Genomic DNA, 13,140 nt, shown 5'->3' with positions numbered 1-13,140 from the left:
GTGTCCGATTATTGTTATTGGCTAAGGTCACGATCTCACGGTTGTGAGAATGAGTGCTACATGGGGCTTCACGTTGGTGGCTCAGAACCTGCTTGGGATTCTCTCTCTCCCCCACTCTCTGCCTCCCCCGCTCAGGCATACGCATGCACACTCACTCTCTCTCTCAAAATAAACTTTTAAAAAAATGATAGGGATTCACCACCTTTGCATCCTTTAGCTCTTTAAACGTAGCACTATTTTCCACCATTCCCCCCAGCAATATTGTTTTTTATTTGTATCTTGGCTAGGAGAGGGGGCAGTTTCAGAAGCTTCCAGTTGGTCTTCCCCATTATGATAGCTGTTACTTCATAGGCCAAGGACTCAGAGGGGTTTGCACCACCTATGAAGTATATAGGTTCTGATTATGTATTTGATGACTGAGGAAATAAGTAACATGTGGGTCTATAACCAGTGGCCTGACTGTAACCTAGACTTGGATAAGACTTCATTTATTACCTGACCCCCATATGCACCTACTCTCACAAGGGGACCATGACGAGTCTTTGGGTCTCCAAGTATCAGTGTCAATTCAGACTCTGTGATCACAGTCCTTGAAATATTTACATGTTCCCATTTTCCCAATGTATAGTTGCTTGAGTAAATGGCCTTAGGTACAAAGGTTTTGGAACAATTTGGGGGGAAAGACTGAGAAATCATTACTGTGTACATTTGCCATAGTGTTGCAGGTTCCTTCCTCACGGGGACTCAGTCTTTTCAGTTAATAGGCTCCAGGTCTAAAAACAGATTCACATTTTGAAACTTGGTAAGGAATCATGATGTTAATTGGGGTGACTGACTCAGTCTCCTGGCTATATATTTTTTAATTCATCTGATAATACCAATTGAGTAGTACCCTCATAGGCTACCCATCTATTTTTCCCCTCAGGACACCATGTTATATTAATTATCTCCATAATTCTTTGTGGATCACTTCCCTCGGACTGTTCTTCTGACTTTATATTACAATAATTGTACACTAAACACCACAATCTAGCCTCTATAATTTGGGGGTCTTATTATCTCTATTGCTATCAGTAAACCCAGTTCTTTAGTGGCTTCCTTTACCATCTGATCTGGCTTATAAAAAGTCACCACTGAGCCTTTTAATGAGACCGGTGCCCCTCACAACAGTACATTTCTTATGTCCTTGATATATGGTGCAGCCTCCTGACCTTCTGTAAATGAATTATCTGGTGGGGTTTTCATCATTACATAGTACATGGTCTCCAGCATAACCAGTTGTCTGGTCTTTTAAATTCTTTCTTCCAGTGTCTGTCACGGCAACTATAACATTTTAACATCATTTAGTATGGGACCATCACTTTTTCCATGCTTCTAGAAACTGTCCTAATAGCAAATTCACACTGTCTCCTGGGATTCTCATTATGATGTTAAATCTTGAGTATGGGGAAAGTGCTCCCAAATCTTACTTCTCTGTTTTCCACCTTATGTTCCTTTTCTTTTCATTAAGCGCCCTCAAAATTCAGTTCTATACATACAATCTCAGTTTATGTTGACTAGCTATTCAAGTTCCTTTGGGGTATAGTTCCTTTTCTCCATTATCATTTCCAGCATATGGAGACTTTAACATCATTAAGGCCTACTGGACAGGAGACATCCTAGGAGCAAAACTTGAGAGGGAGGTCATTAGTTGTCTTGATAGGAAGAGGTCTCTTCATTATCTCTGAACAATGGGGAAGGGATAGGTCTTATTACGGAAGTTTTGGGCCACCCCTGGGAATATCCTCATCTAATGTGTTAAGTCCCATTCTTTCCCACCCAAAGCCTTGACCTTGGCTTAGTGTACTTATTTGATTAGAAATTTAATTTTTGGAGCATAGTTCACCATGACTGAGTTTATTCTTTAGCTCACTTTAGTCTCCCACTGCAAGAGATGAGAGCCACTTTACATGCTCCTGAAAAGACTTTGTAGTCTTTACTTTTAACTTTCAATTGATGATTAATCACTCTTAGGTTTTCATTATCTTTTTCTAGCACATCAATCTGTCTAAGAAATAGCTACCTCTTTTAGTCAGCTCAGACTACTATAACAAAATACCATTAGACTGAGGGGCTTGAACAAATTTATTTCTTATAGTTCTGGGAAGTCTGAGATCAAGGTACCTGCTGGTCAGTTTGGTTCTCAGAACTCTCTTCCTGGCAGGCAGACAGCTGCCTTCTCACATGTGCTCACATGGCCTTTCTTTGGCATGCATGGAGAGTGAGGGAGAGAGTGTGGGAGGCGTAGCAAGAGGAAAAGGGAGAGAGAGGAGGGGGGAGAGGAAGAAGGGAGGGAGAGGGAGAGAAAGAGATCTCTGTTTCTCTTCTTATAAGATCATTAATCCTATCAGATCAGGCTCCTACTCATATGACTTCATTTAACCTTAATTACCTCTTAAAAGCTCTCTCTCTAAATACAACTACACTGGGGATTCAGATTTCAACATGTGAATTTTGGGGAATCCATAGTACCACTCAATTTCACTGTCCTTATAGTTACTATTTTCCCCATATTTCTGAAATGCTTGATACATCACACTAGTTAATACATATCTTTCCGCTGGTATACCAACCTGATTCAGCGCCCATGAAAGTTTCAACAACTGGATGGTAATCTTGTGATAGGGGTCCTTATTGTCAGGTAGGTAGGCAGCTAATGCTCAAGCTCCAAAACCCCATCTTTGTGCCTGTTTTCTCAGATCTCAGTCCTGGCACCTACTGTCATAGGTTGGGTTCTCAGGGAACAGTATTATGAGACAGAATTTAAAAGGCTGGATATTTATTAAGGAGTGCCCTTAGGATTAATAGTTGTGGAAGGGAGGGGAAAGAAGCAAGATTGAGCAGAGGGAGAAACTGAGTTGCATGCACCATAGGGAACTCAGGAGAAAAGAACTGACCTTCAGAGTTGTCTCAGGTTGGCTAAGATTGTTAGGTTCTTATGTCCCAACTTTGTTCAGTAATTGAATGTGGGACAACATGGGAGGGGGCCTAAACTCCAGCAATGTAGCTTTATGCAATTGTAGCAATCCTGAAGATACCAAAGGCTCTGTTAACAGTACACCCAGTTCCTGGGACAAGTCCTTATTGTAGGGGGATCTGGGCAGTGGATCGCAATGTTCATCACAGGGGTGAAGCATTTAAATGTTTCACTCCTGTTTCCATAGAGGGGAGAGAATTTCCATTCTCCTTGAGGAAAAAGAATGAGAAGTACTCCTCAGTGTCTCTCTCCCCAGGGAAGTAGGAATGATTTCTCTGATAGGTGAGATTATGAAAAGGAGTCAAGCTTGAAAGACTAAACACTTTCTGGGCTTTCTCTGTCTCTGTCTCACTCCCCTTCTCTCTGGCTTTCTTTTTACCTGGCTTGTCAGTAGGATTCAAGAAACTTTGTGCTTTTCAGTGTTATGAGGCAGGCCTGAATCCCATGGGAAGACCTGAGTTTGTCCAGTTCTGCCTATGACAAGGTGATGTATTCAGTTGTGGGTCACAGTGAGGAGACCAATAGCAAACCCATTTGCCAAACCAAACCTCTTTCTCTAATTGACTTTATCCAAGCTAATTTTTAGAAATTGCATTTATTATGAAAATTTCAAACATGACCAAAAGGAGAGAGAATAATATAATGAGTGAGAATATATTCAACAATTAAACAAACATCCGATTAAACAAACGTCTGGATTTTTTATTCAAGTCAATATTTTAATTTTCTTCTGTCTGACTGCTGAATCTTATTTCCCATTTGTTTCCATACTTGGAATGGGAATAAAATAGTAGTGCCATTTTAAAGATTAAAAAAAAATCAAGAAGCTTTACATAAAATTTGGATTTGTGACTACCCCTAGGGACAAGAAAAAAAGAAAACCTGGCAACAATGGACAACATAGCAACAACCAGCTCGCTCTGAGAAGCAGGTACCTCTTTTAGACTGAGTATGAGCTCCCCCATAAGTAATAATCTCTACCCCTCCCCACACAGAGGCCAACTGTCAGTTTGTCATTCACCATAAGGCTTAAATTCTTGCTTTTATTACACTGAGTTTCCCCCCTTCCCTCTACTTACCTATGTTATCTGTCTGGCTCCTGTAGGCATTTGAATTATTGGCCCTTGCTCTAAAGACAGGCTTTTTATAGTCTACCTAACGACCAAATTCAGTGAAACATAATCACAGTGTCTGAGCATCCAGCAGCTTTACTATAAGACAAAAAAAAAAAAAAAAGTACAAAATATCCACCAGCAGGTAAATGGATAAACTGTAATATAATCATACAATACAATACCTACAGCAGCACTAAAAAGAAATGAATGATTGATGTATAGTATACATCAACATGGTCGAATCTCAATTATGCTGAGTAAAGAAATAAGACCAAAAAAAGTACATATGGTATTATTCCATTTATATAATAGTCTAGGAAATGCAATTAACCTATAGTGACCAGTAGTCAGAAAGCAAAGCTGTGGCTGCCTGGGGATGGGATGAATAAGTGAGGCAGGGGGAGATGAATTACAACTTTTGGAGTTGATGAGTATATTTATTATCCTGACTGTGGTGATGGTTCTATAGGTTTATATATATGTCACAGCTCATTACATCACATACTTTGAACATGCACAGTTTACTATATGTCAATCATACCTTAATAAAGCTCTAACCAAACAAAAAACTCGAAACACAAACAAAAACCACACACACCAAGTATCTGCCATTTATACTAGTAGGTGCTTAATAAATTTCTACATAGATGTTACTGACAGAAGATATTTATACTCTTGCTTATGTTGATTCAGAGACAAAAATCTGCATTTCTGATCTTGATTGCTTACTATTAAATTTTTATCCCTAGGAATGTTATAACACTCAGATTAAAGAGATAGTCTAAAACCTTCTGGAAATGGATAATAGTGGCTGCCTCTGGAAAGGAGAACTAAGATGTCAAGGGAAAAGGAAAAGCAAGTAACTTCCACTTTTTTAATTAGTTTGCATGCATATGATATTTATATTAAAAAGTTCTTTTTTAGAAATAACTTGATTATAAAAAACATGCACTAAAAGATTTGGAAGTGATTTGAATAGGTTTTCATAAAATATTTTATTTTATTGAGAGAGAGAGCAGGGGAGCGGCAAAGGGAGGGAGGGAAAGGAAGGGAGAGAGAGAGAGAGGGAGAATCTCAAGCAGGCTCCACACCCAGAGTGGAGCCCAACACAGGGCTCAGTCCTATGACCCTGGGATCATGATCTGAGCCAAAATCATGAGTCGGACACTCAACTGACTGAGCCACCCAGGTGTCCTCATGAAATAATTTAACCCAGAGATGATTTATAGCAAATAAAGTAAATTAAAAGTGTATAAGCTTCTGGTGGTGATGAGCAAATTAAGAAACTAGTCATTTATTAAGAATAAGACCACACTTCCATCCAATTTATCGGTATCACTGAATACTGGAAGACAGCAGATAATGCCTTTAGAGTTCTGAGGGAAAGTAAATCAGATCTACTGACCCAGCAGAATGAAAATGTTTGCAAATATTAAAAAACCAAAAGTTTCTTTCCCATTCTTTCATAAGTAGTTAGCAAGGATGTTCTCTAAAAAACCAAGAAGATAAACCAAAAAAGTAGACATGGATTCTAGAAAAGAGTGGCTCCAACCTTGGAGCAGAGTAAAGGGAAGTTCTCAGGTGGGTAGCAGGGTTAAAGAACAATTAGATTAAGTGGACAGAAAGCCAAAGTTTCATTAGGTGATTAGGGGCAATTACCAGTGGGCCAAAGAAAGAGAATATCTCTGTAAAAGAGTAGGGAAAATGAAAAAACTTGATACGACAAATTAGGTAAAATACACAGTGGGGGGAAAAAGGCAATTTGAAACTCTAGGAAAAACAAAGCCATATAAGAGTTTGTGGCCCAAATATGAAGCATAAATACTTATGCAATTGATAGTAAGGGAAGAGAATCCATTTGATGTTGATGTTCTGCACATTTTCCTTTGAGTGACTTTCTAGTGGTTCTGACAGAAGTCTTGTGGAGCAGAAAATGCAATCTTGGCACTCTCCTTAGCCTTGAAGTTGGCTGTTAACTGGTGAGTCAACCTATGGACAGAATACAAAAGACTTATTGACTATATTCAAGGGAGGTGAGTGAAAGGTGAGAAGGAAGAATGGCAATATTAAAATTGGAGTGTGGAAATAGTATCTACCTCAGGTTGAAATATTATTTAGAGTTTTATAGTATATCATTAAAAGTTGCAAAGATAACCAATAAAAAAAGGTAAAATTAATGTAACTGTTAAATGTTGGAGAAATGGATGTTAGCATAATTCTTACCTTTTATGCCAGGAAGTCATTAGATATTCTATAGCTGATATGAGCATATTTAGAAATACTTAAGTAATCACAAACGAAAATATGTAAAAGAGGTTGGCCCCAGAGATTGATTCTAGAAGTAGAAAGCGTTATGATGTTTGTTGCTTTTCATCATAAATTCTTTTGTGTTATTTGATCCATTACAATTTAATTTGTTTCCTTCTATTTGTTGCCATGTGTGCATTTCCTTGACTAGAAAAAAAAATAGATGCTGTTTTTTTGTTTGTTTGTTTATATGGAAACAACAGATTTTTTAAAGTTTTATTTATTTAGGTAATCTCTATATCAAATGTGGGGCTCAAACTCACAAGATCAAAAGTCACACATTCTTCTGGTTAAGCCACCAGGCGCCCATGGAAACAGTATTTTAGACATCTATCCTATCAAGGATGACTCCCTAAAGTGGGTCAAGCTTCATTCCAGATCTTTTAAAATAAGCAATAAGGTGGAAATTCCAAGGACACACAGAAACTTGGAGTAAGCGAGTGGTTGTTCTACTAATATTTTATTACCTACCCTAAGGAATATATAAGAACCCTTAGCTTCTATCCACACTAGTTTTAGCCATCTGCTTATGAGATTTCTTTCTGAGAAGTTCTGGTCCTCCATTTTGGGGGGATAGGGTTTTGCCTGCAACCAGGTTACTGTTTCTGAAAAAGGAAGTATTTTTGTCCTTCTTATTACCAACCTTGGTAATTGATTGTTCATGTTTAGAAGGAATAGTGTTTCTAGTATTAAAAAAGGAATGGAAAAACCATGGGTTATTCTGATAGTTAGGCATGACACATTATTACCAACAGTTGGCAGCACACCTTATTGCAAGAGTAGGAAAGAAAGGGAAACTGTTTCTGATTTTTGCAAAGATCTAGCAATACAAGCAATAACAATTGTCCTATAACCAAGCAAAAATGCAAAGGAAGAATACTTTATTTTGTGAGAGTAAAATGAGACAGTGGTCATAATCCCTAAAATACTATGTTACAGATATTCGCAGGCTTGTAGAAGTAATGAAAGTGAAGAGTGAGAAAGCATAATCAGGAGACCTCTCTTTGGTCTAAATATCTAGTAGCTGCACCTAGAACTCTGTAAAGGGGGCAGGGAAGGGAAAAATCATGAGTAAAATGTTACTTTGAAAAGTCTTTCTTATAAGATCTATATGAGGAAAACTACAAAACTCTGATGAATGCAATCAGAGAAGAACTACATAAATGCAGAGATAGTCCATGTTAATGGATAAGAAAAACCAATATCAAGATATCAGTTCTTCCCAACTTGACCTATAGATCGATGCAATTCAATTAAAATCTCAGAAAGTTATTTTATGGATATCAACAAATTATTCTAAATTTTATATGGAGAAGCAGGGTGGGGGAAGGGTGAAATAGATAAAGGGCATCGAGTACACTTATCTTGATAAGCACTGAGTAATGTATAGAATTGTTGAGTCATTGTATTGTACACCTGAAAGTAATATAACACTGTATGTTTTATACTTCAATAAAAAAAAAAGAATAAAGTTTACATGGAGAAACAAAAGATGCAGAAGAGGCAGCACGATATTAAAGGAGGAGAACAAAGCTGAAGGACTGCAGCTATCTGACTTCAAGACTTACTATTAAGCTACAGTAGTCAAGACAGTGTGATATTGGCAAAAGAATAGATCAATGGAAATAGATCAATGGAACAGAATAGAGAGTCCAGAAATAAACCCCCTAAATATAGTCAACTGGTCTTTGACAAGGGAACAGAGGTGGCAAAATAGAGAAAAGGTAGTTTTTTCAATAAATGATGCTGGAAGAAATGGACATCCACAGGCAATAAATAAATAAAAATCTAGGCATAGATCTTACATCCTTCACAAAAAATTAACTTAAAATGGATCACAGACCTAAATGTAAAATGAAAAATTATAAAACTCCTGGATGATAACATAGGAGAAAATCTAGATGACCTTGGGTATGGTGATGTCTTTTTAGATACAACACCAAAAATATAATCCATGAAAAAAATTATCAACAAGTTGGACTTCATTAAGATTACAAACTTCTGCTCTGCAAAAGACAATGTAAAAAGATTTCAAAGACAAGCCACAGACTGTGAAAAAATATTTGCAAAAGACATATCCAATAAAGAACTGTTATCCAAAATATACAAAAAAATCTTTTAAAAAATTAAAAAAAATTTTTTAAGTTTATTTATTTAGAGAGAGAGAGAGAGAGTGCAAGTGGGATAGGGGCAGAGGGAGTGACGGAGAGGGAATCCCAAGCAGACTCTACACTGTCAGTGTGGAGCCTGACATGGGGCTCAAACTCAGGAACCATTAGATCATGACCTGAGCTGAAATCAAGAGCCAAACTGACAGCCACTCAGGTGCTCCTACAAAGAATTCTTAAAATACAACAGTAAGAAAACAAACAACCCAAATTAAAAAATGGGCCAAAGATCTTAACAGATATCTCACCAAAGAAGATATATGGTGGCAAATAAGCATATGAAAAGATGCTCTACTACATGTCATCAGGGAAAAGCCAATTGAAACAACAGAAAGATCCCACTACACACCCATTGGAATGGCCAACATCTGGAACACTGACAACACCAAATGCTGACAAGGATGTGGAGCAACAGGAACTCTCTTACAATGCTGTTGGGAATGTAAAATGGTTTAGCCACTTTGGAAGACAATTTGGTAGTTTCTTACAAAACAAAATATACTCTTACCATATGATCCAGCAATCATACTCCTTGGTACTTATCCAAATGAGTTGAAAACATGTTCACAAAAAACCTGCATAGGAATGCTTATAGCAGCTTTATTCATAATTTCCAAAATTTAGAAGCAACCAAGATGTCTCTCAGTACATGAATGAATGAACTGTAGTATATCAAGACAATGGATTATTACTCACCACTAAAAAACATGAGCTATCAAGCCATGAAAAGGCATAGAAGAAGCTTAAATGCATATTACCAAGTGAAAGAAGCAAATCTGAAAGGCTGCATACTGTGATTACAATTACATGACATTCTGGGAGAACCGCAACTATGGGGACAATAAAAATATTAGTAGTTGTTAGGGGTAAGGGAGAAGGAGGGATGAATATAGAGAGAATTAAACAGAATATTATACAGGATATTTCTGGATGATGAAAATACTAGTATGTTACTATAATGATGGATATATATCATTATACATTTGTCCAAACCCACAGAATATACAACACCAAGAGTGAACCCTAAAGTAAATTATGGACTTTGGGTGATTATGATGTGTCAATATAGGTTCATCTTTGGTAACAAATGTATCATTCTGGTGAGTAATGTTGATAATAGGGAAGGAGGCAATGCCTGTGTGGACAGGGGTATATGGGAAATCTCCATATCTTCCTCTAGATTTTGTTGTGCCTAAAACTGATCTAAAAACACAAAGTGATTAAAATAAAAAGGTTTCTGTGAAAGGAATACCAGCCTTATCGTTATGAAAACAAGTTGGCTGAACATCTCTCACTTTAAGCAGAACTCTAAAGTCAATGGAATAATTTCAAATCTTCCTCATGCTAAAATTATTCAGAGAGGGAAAAACAGATAATTTTAAAGTTACTCTGCCATCTAAATAGTCACAAACTGACTCTTTGTGTTATAAGGGAAAGTTCATGTTATTTGTTAATAAACGTTAACCATTTATTCTGCAACGCATTTATATTATATTTACATTACGCTTATAATACATTGATGTATAACTCTATAAATGCAATTTTCAAATATATAATATTAGATATCTTTTTTTTTTAGGTGAAAAAAATTTTTTAAGTTTATTCATTTATTTTGAGAGAGACAGAGACAGCATGAGTGGGGGAGGGGGATAAAGCAAGGGAGACAGAGAATCCCAAGCAGGTTTCACACCATCAGCATGGAGCCCTACACAGGGCATGAACCCATGAAACTGTGAGATCATGACCTGAGCCGAAACCAAGAGTTGGACACTTAACCAACTGAACCACCCAGGTGTCCCTTAAATGTCTATTTTTGTACCAGGAAGACCAATAAATTGATTTGAAATAAAAGTGTAATGGGTGCAAAAGGGCACCTGGGTGGCTCAGTAGGTTGAACATCGACTCTTGATTTTGGCTCAGGTCATGATGTCACAGTTGGTGACAGATTAAGCCCCGAATTGGACTCTGTGCTGACAGTGAGGAGCCTGCTTGGAATTCTTTCTCTCTCCCTCTCTCTCTTTCTCTCTTTCCCTCTCTCTCTGCCCCTCCCCGACATACATGTGTGGCTCTCTCTCTCTCAAAAGAAATAAACATGAAAAAAAAAAAGTGTAATGGGTATGTGTGTTCTTCTCTAGACATCTAACCTACAAAGGTGAATCTTCAAAGTGGTCAGGGCTCATCTCAGATCAGTGGAAATGAGCAATGAGGTAGATTTCCAAGAAATGTGGACTAAGCAAATGGTTGTTGTACTGATACTTTATTCCCTACTCTAAATAATATTTAAGAATCCTTAGCTCCTGGGAAACCTGGGTGGCTCAGTTGTTTGAGCATCTGACTCTGGATTTCGGCCCAGGTCATGATCCCAGGGTGGTGGGATGGAGCCCCATGTAAGGCTCAGCGCTGGGCGTGGAGCCTGCTTAAGATTCTCTCTCTTCCTCTCTCTCTCTCTGTTCCTGGCTCTCTGTCTCTCTCTCACACACATAAAGATATAGATAAGAATCCTTAGTTCCTCCTCACACTAGTGTCAGATATCCTTTTTTGATATTTTGTTCATACAAAATGGTTTGAAGCTATTCATGAAAATTGTGGTATTTGAAAATCTTTGCCAAGAACTTTGGAATCTTGATTAAGAATTTCACAAAAGCAAAGGCTCATGGGAAATGTGTGATTCTGTAACAAAGTCAATTCATTATAATACCTATTACTTTATTTTACCAAATAGCTAAACTTTAAATGTATCTACCCTTTGTTTACATTTATGATTTTTCAGAATAAATCAACTAATTTGAAGAATTTATAAGAAAATAGAATCTGGAAAAGGATCAAGGCATTTCTTGAATATCATTAAGTATTTTCAATTATATTTTATAAACCAGGAATCATAGAAAACTTTTTTCCATTTTTTTTTTTTTAATTTTTTTTTTTTTTTTAAATTTTTTTTTTTTTCAACGTTTTTTATTTATTTTTGGGACAGAGAGAGACAGAGCATGAATGGGGGAGGGGCAGAGAGAGAGGGAGACACAGAATCGGAAACAGGCTCCAGGCTCCGAGCCATCAGCCCAGAGCCTGACGCGGGGCTCGAACTCACGGACCGCGAGATCGTGACCTGGCTGAAGTCGGACGCTTAACCGACTGCGCCACCCAGGCGCCCCTTTTTTCCATTTTTTTAAAGGGTGATGAATGAAAGACATCGACTTTTTAGAAGGCTATCATGATTCTTATGTGTAAGACAATGGGAGTTTGTGAGGAGGGCCAGCCTTGAATAAGGATAAAAGCAGTGGGAGAAAAAGCCAGGAATCTGAATAACAATATCATGGGAGTTTGGCTATTTTGAAGGAAAAGAGTCAAGACTAGCTCTACAATTCAGAACATAGGAAACTAGGTAATTATTTACAAACACCAGCTTAACTATTGAGTTAAGTGAGAGGGCAAAATAAAGAAAATTTTAGATTTCTCTAAACTCAGAAAGTTGATTACCCATGCTCTTGGATATTAAAAAAAAAAAAAAATTGCTAAAAAGTTCTTAGCAAGATAAAAACAACACTGCAACAATACCAATGGCATTTCTATAAATGTTAATTTGTTTAATACTCATAGCAAATCTATAAAATAGGTACTACTGTTATTTCCAACAATCAGGGAAACTAAGCTACAAAGATATTTGTCCAGGATCACACAGCTTTCCAGAGCAGTATGGTTCCCGAGTCCCGAGATTACAATGCTATTATTGAATAAGAAAAGGGCATTATTTAAAAAAATTTAAAAATGTTTATTTTTGAGACAGAATGAGAGAGAGAGAGAGAGAGAGAGAGAAAGAGAGAGAGAGAGAGAGAGAGAGAGAGAGAGAGACACAGCATGAGCAGGGGAAGGGCAGAGAAATAGGAGAAATAGGGAGACACAGACTCTGGAGCAGGCTCCAGGCTCTGAGTTGTCAGCACAAAGCTTGATGTGGGGCTCAAACCCACAAACTGTGAGATTATGACCTGAGCCGAAGTTGGACGTCCAACCCACTGAGCCACCCAGGTGCCCCCCAAATGCTTTATTTTAAATGTTTAAATTTTGAGCTGGAGCTTCCTGGCAAGTAAGCTGAACATGAGGAATCTTAGTTAAGGAAAAATCAGAAACAGTAATTTTGGGAGACTTAAAATTTTTCTTTAAAGATTATTTATTTTGAGAGAGAGAGAACAGGGGAGGGGCAGAGAGACGGAGAGAGAATCCCAAGCAGGCCCCATGCCATCAGTGCAGAACCTGCCCCTATGTGGGGCTCAAACCCACAAACTGTGAGATCATGACCTGAGCTGAAGTCAAGAATGGGCCTCTTAACCTACAGAGCCATCCAGGCACCCCTATTTTGGGAGACTTCCTAAGTGAAAGAATATAGTGGAGAAGAACAGAGAGCTAGGAGTTGAATTATTGGATGGAAGAAAGAGGAGGAGCTAGCAAAGGAATAAGACCAGTAAACCAGGTGGGTTGTAGATAATAGGAATTGTCTTACAATAAAGGGAAATAGGGCTTTAAAGAGAGGATAGGGATT

The sequence above is a fragment of the Neofelis nebulosa genome, chromosome 5 (assembly GCF_028018385.1).
Source record: "Neofelis nebulosa isolate mNeoNeb1 chromosome 5, mNeoNeb1.pri, whole genome shotgun sequence".
Taxonomy (NCBI): domain Eukaryota; kingdom Metazoa; phylum Chordata; class Mammalia; order Carnivora; family Felidae; genus Neofelis; species Neofelis nebulosa.
Note: the sequence above shows the minus strand (reverse complement) of the source record.